The sequence below is a fragment of the Pantherophis guttatus genome, chromosome 5 (assembly GCF_059756535.1).
Source record: "Pantherophis guttatus breed Tessera chromosome 5, ASM5975653v1, whole genome shotgun sequence".
In the NCBI taxonomy this organism is placed as follows: domain Eukaryota; kingdom Metazoa; phylum Chordata; class Lepidosauria; order Squamata; family Colubridae; genus Pantherophis; species Pantherophis guttatus.
In genome coordinates, this window is record NC_142067.1 from 49081930 (window position 1) to 49092426 (window position 10497).

General features: G+C 34.5%; 1 long non-coding RNA gene across 1 annotated transcript; it reads left to right on the forward strand.

The window, feature by feature from the left end:
* Nucleotides 1–337: 337 nt before the first annotated feature.
* LOC148113354 (uncharacterized) lies at nucleotides 338–5897 on the forward strand. The gene is made up of 2 exons (XR_015734463.1): nucleotides 338–450; nucleotides 1319–5897. It is a non-coding gene; the product is annotated as an uncharacterized LOC148113354 (long non-coding RNA).
* Nucleotides 5898–10497: the final 4600 nt, after the last annotated feature.

Here is a 10497-nt window from a genome sequence, read left to right on the forward strand (position 1 = left end):
TGAGAACTGGACATGTTTTACCCATTCCCTCAGACACTTTAGCCACCCAGATAACTATAAAAGCTTAAATTTCTTGTACATTACTACTAAGAGACAGTTATTTCATTTTTTTCTATAAGGAAAGACCATAACAAACCATTTTAAATGATAATGCTGGAATAGATATATAATATTACAGCTATGTACATTGTTCAGACTACCAGTGTAACTACCAAAACAATAATAAAACAGAAAATGTTCTTATTGTTCTGATTTATGCCTTTGATATAAATGCATAGTTTAAATGGATCATGCCTAATAGTTATAATAATCATCTCTACCTTCTTCTTCCTTTAAGTTTCAGAACAAAAATACATCCCAGGAAGATATGTTATTATTTCAGTAATGGAATTGAAACAGGTTCAAATCTTACCAGGCTCAAGGTTGACTCAGCCTTCCATCCTTTCTAAGGTAGGTTAAATGAGGACCCAGTTTGTGGGGGCAATAAGCTGACTTTGTATAAATATACAAAAGTATGAAGGCTATTGCTTAACGCATTGTAAGCCGCCCTGAGTCTCCAGAGAAGGGCGGCATATAAATCAAATTTAAAAAAAAATGGAATTGATTTTCCATTCTGTATATCCAATATATTTAAAAACCCTCCCCAAGGTCAAAATTATCTTGGAATATGCTATGTATGAGATAATGTACTGCTCGTTGATTGTCTATCTGCAACAACAGGTACCCGTAGCAGGCATTTACCTTACTAAAAATGTAGCAATTTAAAACAAAGATAGTTAAGCATGATTGAAATACAAAGGTAAATAAATGATATACAATAATGTTGTAGTATGAAATGAGTAATAAAAGTTTGAGTAGCAGCATAACTTAATCAAGAAAAAGAAAAAAAAGATAATTTCAAGATTTATCCAGGGTGCCGAAAACTATTATAAAATATCATTTCTGGTGTTCAGCAAATGTACCCCAGAGGCCAGAATGTAATGAATTTGGATAGGAAATCCATCTATGCATTTGCTTCAAGGAGATTTGGGATTTTTCTGAGGTAATAGGGGATCTTTCATTTTTTCCATATCAAATTTGGCTCCTTTAAAAAAAAATAGGAAGAATTAGATGAACGAAGAGATATTAACTAAGTTATCTTCCCCCTCAAGTCTTAGTAATAAAGTGTCAGGAAAAGGAGGAAGGGAAAGGAAATAAGAACAATTCCAAAACATAACATAATCACTTTCATTATTAGCATCATCACTGTTGTTGTCTTCAGTGTTTTGATACAGGTGCAGAAGGGATTTGTTAAAAACTGTTAATGTTTTTTTTTCAGGGCAGCAAAACCAGTTTTATGAATGATATAAGAATTCCAACTGGACTATAAATGAACACATCGTAACAGGTTTGATGAAATACTTTTGACAGAAGATCTATCCAACCAATAATATGGAGTTTCACTGAATATACTATAGACCATCTTAGGCAACTAGAATGTTCACTGGGCTATTTTACAAAGAAGTAATATCACTACCTTCATCCCTGTCTACAAGTTATAATGATGGATTAGGTATGAGCTTCAGTTAATGTATATGATATAGGAGAAGAAATGGTTTTGCTCTCACTGCTACAATGTCTCCACCTGCTACCATCTGCTTTCAGTAAATCCCCAAATGAGTGAGATGTCCTTCTCCTGGTTAGCAAAATGTAAAAGGGATATGTTGATGGTTCAATAAGCAAGAAGGATTTTCTGGTTATGCAAAATGTATATATATAATCATGGCTAAATATTTTCAATTACAAAAGACGGAGTTTTAAAATACCTACTTTTTAAAGTAAATATATGCTTTGCATTTGTTTGCACACATTTGTGTACTTCATCAATAACGTGTAAACAGGCAATTCCATTGGAACTAAAACATTTTAATAGTTATGTTCTTTCAAATCAGCTGAAAACAGAAAATTTTTCTCAACCTACTTGCCCTTGGATTTTGTAGAATATTAAAAATCTAGATTCTAGATTCAGGTAATCGGCATGCCTTGCAGTACTGCTCTGTAGCCAAGTATGTCTACTAGAATTTGCTCATAGGCTCCTTCACCAATAAAAGCACCAAATGATATTTCATTGTCAACTCTCAGCACATTTATGCTTCCACTACTATAGATAAAATCTTATCTTTCTCATGGTCTTATATCTATAATTTCTTGTCTCTGTGAGAGAGGTGCAAACATGAACATGAAAGTCAATGCTGAACGAAGTATCCCTTTCTATATAACTATCACAGGAGATAAACAGATTTTTTTTAAAAAAATGTTTTAAAAGTCAAATTTAACTTGTGTGAAAAGCATCAAAAATAATGTAACTTTATCTTAGCTACAATATTTTCTTTACATTTGTATTTATTTATTTGAAACATTTATATAGTTGCCCATGTTATATCAAAATCTGGGAAGCTCCTAATCAACAATTAAAGCAATGTCAATTATAAAACAGCATAATACCACATTAAATCTGTTAAAACCATAAACAATAAAATCCCCGCACCAAAGTTATACTTTCAAGATTCGGTTGTTCATTTAAACTGTCTCGCTCAGCTCACCCTATTCTGGCAATTGGGGGAAAAACCAGGTCTTTAATCAGAGGTGGGCGGCACATGAATTAACAACCAGTTCGCCCCAGCACCGGAAATGTGAGTGCTCACGCGCCTTCCGCACATGTGTGCAGCCTTCTGTGCATGCGCTTTGCTCAAGTGCGTGCTTGCACGCATGCACACAGCTTAAAAAATGCAGCTAAATAGGATGGCATAGCGCTGCGCCAGGGCCATCCACAAGTCATAACTACTGGTTCGCCTGAACTAGTCCGAACCGGCAGCAGCCCACCACTGTCTTTAATGCTTTTTGGAATGCTAGTGGGGTATAGACCTGTAAAAATCCAGGAGGAAGAATGTTTAATAGGGCAGGGACTGCCACAGAAAACACATGCTTCCTAGCTACCACAAGGTGGCAATGTTTAAAGGAAGGGACTAGAATCCTGTCCACACTATCTAATCTGGTAGAAAGAGAAGATTTCTGCAGGGAAAGGCAGTCCCACAGATAACCTGACTCTGTGCCATTTAAAGGCAATAACCAGCACCTTGAATTACATTTAGAAGGAAAGTGGGAGACAGTGTAGTTCATGCAACAGAGGTGCTTTTATTATCCATTTATTTAATAAACAAATTTATATGGCCATCCAACTCTCACACAGTGATTCCAAACATCATTATAAAATTAAAAATTCACATTGCAATAACTCATAGACACTCCACCTCCTACAATGGCAATAAATACAAAATACAATCACACAAGCCATTTAACCAGTGTCAACTTAGGGTTCCCAGAACAACTGACAAAACCATGTTTCAAGGCCTTTAGGAAAAAAGATGTATTGTCAGATTTGAGTTTTTGAGGCATTGAGGCAGAAATAGCTTTTGGAGAGACTATGTGGGAAGTTGATGGCTGAGGAAAGAGTGTTGAAGTGTTCCAGTCCCTGGCCCCAGATGGAAAAAAAACCCCATCACCTGGGACCTCCCCTGGAAGTAGTGAACTGAAGACCAAACAGAAGGACATGGTTCAACCCAAGACAGATGAGGACAAAGGAAGGCAGCTGCTTGCAGAGGGATGCCTGGAGACCTCAGGGAGGGTTCATTTGGGAAGTACTGGGCAGTGGGAGGTGTCACACAACATGCATACAAAGTGATGGCTGACAAAGTTTGAAAAAATATAAATAAACGCTTTAAATACACACCAAGATAACCTCTTCTTATCTCTCTTTTATACTGAAAAACTGAGGGAGGAAGGAGGAGAAATAAGGAGGAGAGTTGGTAGCTACAAAATGGATTGGGAGGTCACTAGTAAATAGCTCTGGGAGGGAGGAAGGGAGGGAGGAAGGGAGATAAGTAGTGTTAGGGTAAGAGAAGTAGACACACATACTGTATATCTCACCTATAAAAGAACCCTCAGTCATAGATTATATTTAATAGTAGCAATTAACAGTTTTCAGGCTAACAGAGATCTTAATCAATTAATGCTCTAAATGCTGATCCAGAAATATCATCCTGGACTAGCTTAAGAAAAGATAATGTAGAACAAGCAATTAAGCCCCCTTTATGGAAGATATTGCAGAGATTGTAAGAAAAACAGATGTTTCTTAGTTAATAGATCAACTTGAAAAGAAAAAATATATTGTCCTTCTTCATTGGCAGTTGTATGAGAGACCATAGTTTGGTTAATTTTGGATAAAGAGGAAGCGGGAGACAAACTGATTATTCAGTTGAGACTCTGCTTTGCTGAAGCATTGATAGCTATTAGACTTCCTTGGAGTATTGTTTGTTTTCAAACAACAAAACAAAAGCATAATCTTTCTTCTGAATAGATTGCTAGATGCCTAAATTTTTTTCATGTGACCACAAGGCAATGTAGCAGAGGTGGTATTCAGCAGGTTCTGACCAGTTCTGGAGAACCAGTAGCTGAAATTTTGAGTAGTTTGGAGAACTGGTAAATTCCACTTCTGATTGGCCCCGCCCCCATCTATTCTCTGTCTCCCAAATCCCAGCTGATCGGGAGGGAATGGGAATTTTGTAGTAACCTTCCCCTGGAGTAGGGAGAGAATGGGGATTTATAATATCCTTTCCCTGCCACGCCCACCAAGCCACGCCCACCAAGCCATGCCATGCCATGCCATGCCCACAGAACCGGTGGAAAAAAACTTTGAAACTCACCACTGCCCTGTAGTACCTGTAACATCTGGTAGGGGTCATGTCCCTTTGTTCAGTTCTTTTAAATGGTCATGGAAAATTTAGTCATCAATCAAAGACTAGCTTTAATTATGTTTCAGGAGCAAGTAAGAGTTTCCTACAATTCTGTAGTGTGAAATGAGCAATAATGTGCATCCCTTTTGATGACTGTGGCAATGTTCAGTAGAGGTGGCATACAAATGTATTTGCTTCACTAGTTGTTGCAGATTTTCAGTCGCTAAGTCATGTCCAACTCTTCACAATTCCATGGACCACAGCATGCCAGGCCCCCCCTGTCCTCCACCATCTCTTGGACTCTGCCCAAACTCATGCCCATTGCATAGATGACATTATCTACTATTTTGTTGGGAATTTTATATTATAAGGGTAATTAATTGCAATGTGTTACTGCATATTATATTATCTTTTAAGATTTCTGTAAGACAAACTTTAATTTGGCACCTTCTTTCTATGGAAATGTGTTATAGAAATCTATAAAACAAAAGATAATACTTCCATCAAAGTGCCATTTAAGCACTTACCCCACATAAATAATACAGCATTCTCTCATGATGAGTCTCGGATTTAGGACTTAGTATATGGTTCTAAAGCACTATAACACATTAAAAAAATTTTTTCCCCTTTTCCCTCCTCCCAAAGCTATTTACCATGCTGTTATTTTGGATGGTAATATGATGTATATTAAATTAATAAATTAATTATCTAGCTAGGTGAAATAAAGATAAATCAAACAACAAAAAAGAGACAGCTATCTTTACAAGTTTATAGCAATGTGATTTCTCCTCTAGATAAGCTTCTATAAATATTTAAATAATGTTTGTTATTTAAACAAATAATATTTACATGAATGCAGTCTGGGAATTTCTCTAGTTCAGAAGCGTTGAGAGAAAACTCAGCATTTGCTTCAGTGCCTTACCATGCTGCAGAATATAAGTTTTCCTTCTTTGTAACTTGTCTACATTACTCTGGAAATCCAGGTTTTACAAAGACCGACTCCATTCAAAAGCAGTTCATTAGACTTTCAGTGAGTGGCTTTATTATCTGAGGAAGAAGCATCATTAAATAGTTTTTAATTAATGACAAAGTAAGCAAGAAATAAATTTTTCAAATCTAAAAAAATATTTAGAAATGTGCACTTAAAATTAATGCCTTTCTCCTTGTAGTTGTCTGAATATATTGCGATCCTAGGCACATTATATGCATTGTAAGTTAAAATGATATTGCTTCCAATGTCAACATTACTTCTTTCAACATTTGCAAGATCCAGGGAAGAGACAAATACAGATGGAGCAAAATATGTTGAATTAAAGATATGAGGACAAACTTCTAGTTTTGAGTATATAGTTTCTGTTGACGCTGTACTGTATTTGTTCAGGAAAAGATAGAGTCTGTCCATTGGGACTTAAGTATAGTTAGGAATGCAGCTTTAATTACCTATTCCTGGACATAGAGAAACCAGTTAGCCTCTTCCGAATAGCTTGTTCAGGAATATATTCTTTAGTGATCAATTGGATAATTCAAGTAAATAAACTGTGAGGTTCAGTTTTCCAACAATTACAAATATATCATTTAGAATATAAATAATAAAATATAAATTGTTAGCCCTTGCTTTATTAGATGTACAAAAAAAAAAAGAAGTACAGAACATTTAATCAAAAAATGGAAAGAGGATGTAGAAGGAAGAAAAAACACAAATAGATACAAAGGATAAAATTAATGATTTTTCTACTTCATATAAAGTATTTATTGTAGAATATGTCCAGAAGTAAAAATTATAGCTGGTCAGATGCAGAAAAGTCAACATTTTCAATGAACCTTGTTTGGTAATCCATATATCATTTCTGTAAAATTAACCCATTACGTGAGAGAACCAAAACTTAATGTTTCCCAAATATAATAAAGAAGAGGCTTTTGCACATCCTGGATATTTGAGGACCAGTCGTAAGTACCACTTGTTCAGTATGCACAATTGCTAAATGACTGCTGTTAACTAAGGACTACCTGTTTTGAGGAAGTGGTCTGATACATTTTGTTTCCCAGGTAATACAAATATATTCAAAATGATACATTACTGTAATTAGTCCTTTAAAATCTTTAGATCATTTAGGGAATAAGTTATTACAGTATCTTCCTGGAACAAGTAAAACCCTAAGTAGTATCAGGTCTTTTGTCTTCCTAGAAACAGAGTTAAGAACTATTATGTTTTAATTATCTGGCATTGATTGAGGGGAAACTTATTAATTAAACTAGAGCAACACTTAATGGTAAATGGGTTGTGCCTTTCTGTCAAAACCCATATCCGCCATTGTAATTTATTATTGTTAGTAATAAATGAGCAAACATTTAAGAAACAGGGCTTAAATTATAAACTGTCTGCTTTCACACTCTCCAACTCCACTTTATTTATAGCAACAAAACCTTTAAAAGTACCTCAAAATATATCCCTTGTGTCTTTTCACCACATTTTATCTCTTAATTTATGAGTGCCAAAATGAATACTGAAGGTTTCCAACTTATCAGCAACTTAAGAAGTGTTTGAACACATCTAGCATTTTCAGTCTTTATTTATAATACTGCAATATTAAGGAGTGAAAAACTCATGAACAGTTATCTTTCATTGTCTATCTTGTTATCCCTTTCATATTGTACTCAGAGCATTATGAATACTTCGCTATTTTATCTGAATAGGTAGAAGTTTGATTATAAAAAAAAGTACGAATGAAAGATTCAAGGCATCAGCAGATTTTAAATATGTCTCACTGTCTCATCCTTGGAATAAGGAATTGACTGATACTGTTAACAGAAGTGAAGTTCTTCCAAGTGTTTAAAGATGATTCAATCTGAAATATCATTTTATTACTACCCATGAATACACCCACACCCACCCACATGTATATGTTTATGTGTATATATATGCCTATGTATAAGTATATGTATTATATGGTATTATAATATTATCTGACCTGTCATTATCAGCCTTCCCTTTTCAAGGTTCATGTTAAGAATACAATGTTCAACTATTTGAATAAGCAATTGCTGCTTAATTTATATGATAATTGGTTAAGATGAAAAGTCTGTATATATCTTTAATATGTTCAGTGAATCATTAAAGAAGAGAAAGACATGGGCAGCTATATTTTGAGATTAATATATTGACATATTGAAGATATGAAGGATTCGACTTTTATGAATCCTAGCTAGTCAATATACCTGAAAGCTAGATCCCCATAAAAGTGTGAAAATGAGTATGATCCTACTTGTTAGTACAAAGTATACTATAATTAGTTGAAGCATAGTAGCAATGGATAAAGGATAGAATAACACTATATAAAAACAGCAATATTTCCAATAGATAAAAAGGAAGATACAAATATTTTACCTAAATTTTCTATAGTAATATATATTAGCTATCATCATAACTGATAAATACCTAAAATATAAATGCTTTTTTCTTCTGTCCCACAAAAACAAATATTTTTTGATTTCATATATAAGCTATACATGATTGATGTTTAAATTTTAGAGTCTTCATGTAAGATTCATGAATACATATTAATACATAGTTAATTGTATATAAAATTATGAATGTTAATCGTATATTTTACTGGAAACCTGTAAATCACAATTTTTGTCATATGAGGATGCTTATTCTCTAAAATCAGCTGTCACTGATAATAATTTCTCTTAGCAATGTGAGAGCCTTTATGGTTCTTGTTTATTCTTTAAATGTTTATATACCCTATACTTAAATGTTAAAATCAAATTATATAGTATCTTCCTTTTGATTCCCATTTTTCTGAAAACAAAAATATTTTGTCTAATCCCTTAATATATATATTTTGCAAGATGAAATATCCTACTTATTAGGGGGGAATGGAGTAAGTGAAAATCACTGGCTTAGGCCCGGGATACTTGCAGGACTATCTCCTGCTGCTATGCCATCGTCGTGTGCGCTCTCACAGAGCGGGCCTTCTCAGGGTGCCGTCGGCTGACGGCCCCCAGGAGGAGAGCGTTCTCTGTGGGAGCCCCGACCCTCTGGAATGGATTGCCCACCGAGCTCAGGACAGTCCCCGACCTCCTTTCCTTCTGTCGCGAGCTAAAGACATGGCTCTTCCGTCAATTCAACTGATCCATTTGGATGTACACTTTTATAATTTTAAACTGTTTTAATTGGGGTGTTGATTTTAATTTTATTTTATTGTGATTTATATCGGAAATTGTCATTTTGTAAGCCGCCTTGAGTCCCTCGGGAGAAAGGCGACATATAAATCGCAATAATAAAATAAATAAAGAAATACTGTATTATTTACGTATTTGTTTGATATGAAAGGGAGAAGTGATACTTATGGAACAGTGTTTTGAAAATCAGCTGTAAAGAAACCAATTATCTCATTCTGTTACATTTGGGAAACCAGCCCTTCAGTCAAGGTGCAATGCTAACTATGATTTATTGGAAAAATACTATTTCAGTGTAAGTGTATATAGCAACAACTATGCCCCCTCTAAACTCAAAATTTGAAGTATTTTGCTCATTTTATTTTTGAAAATATGGAAAAAATCAATTAATATAACAACTTTAAATCTGTTTTAATGTTTTAATCTATTAGCACATGCACAGTTCTTCTTCACCCATTAACTTTAAGAGCCCCTACATTCCCTTATTTGGCATAAAAATGGGTCTGTCTGAAAATTGTGACAGAAAAAGTAGTGGCAGCAATTAAATATATTACATAGTGAATTATTTCCTTCCTTTTCTTCTTACTGTACCATGTCCCCAGAAGAAAATTCCTTAAGATAATGGGAGTTATACCCTGTTTTTCCCAAAATAAGACATCCCCTGATAATAAGGCCAATTGGGCTTTTGAACGCACGGCAATTAGGCCAAGCGCTTATTTCTGGGTTCAAAAAAATATAAGACAGGGTCTTATTTTTGGGGAAACACGGTACTTCATGCCATAATACTGCAAGGTTGAACTGAATTAATCAGTATTAATATATTAGTGAATGAACTAGGGTATCTGCTGTAGAATGAACATAGCATATTTCTAACATATACAATTCTTTTGTTCTTAATAGCATCAACCAAAGTTAATGGACATATTAATAATTCTTTCTAATTGGTTCAACCCATGTAATCTTTAAAACCAGCTAAGCTCATTATTTCTTCCTGCCAGAGTAAAATTATTGTATACAGTGCTCCACAAGAAAGCTGCTAGAAATATGAAAAATTAATTTGTTCAGATCCATCTGTTTGTGGTTGTGATTGGTAGTATTGTTCCCTGGCAGTGAAATTTGAAAGGAATGATAATGTACTTTCTACATGAAGTTTCAATAAGGCCTTGGGCCTTGTATTTATGCCTGCTGCTTTCTTAGCTGCCTTGATTCCTAGAAGAAATAGAAAGAACAGACAATGAACAGTGTTTATAAGATCATACTGACAGGCATATTCATATAGCAAAACAATAATCATGTCTTAACTATATTGACTGATCGCAACATAGTCAATTTAGCAACTATAAGACAATATTTTCAATGATTTGCTCTAGAGTTTTGATAAATGTGTAGCTGGAAGTAAGAAAAAGTCATTATATAGACAATTATAGACTCTCTTGTTTTGTCAAGTATTCAGGTTTCTTCCTTCAGCTCATAGGATTCAGCATTCTTCCCCCCCTTCCTCAACTGCAAAATGTGTGAAATTTGTGTGAGTATGTGTGTGTGT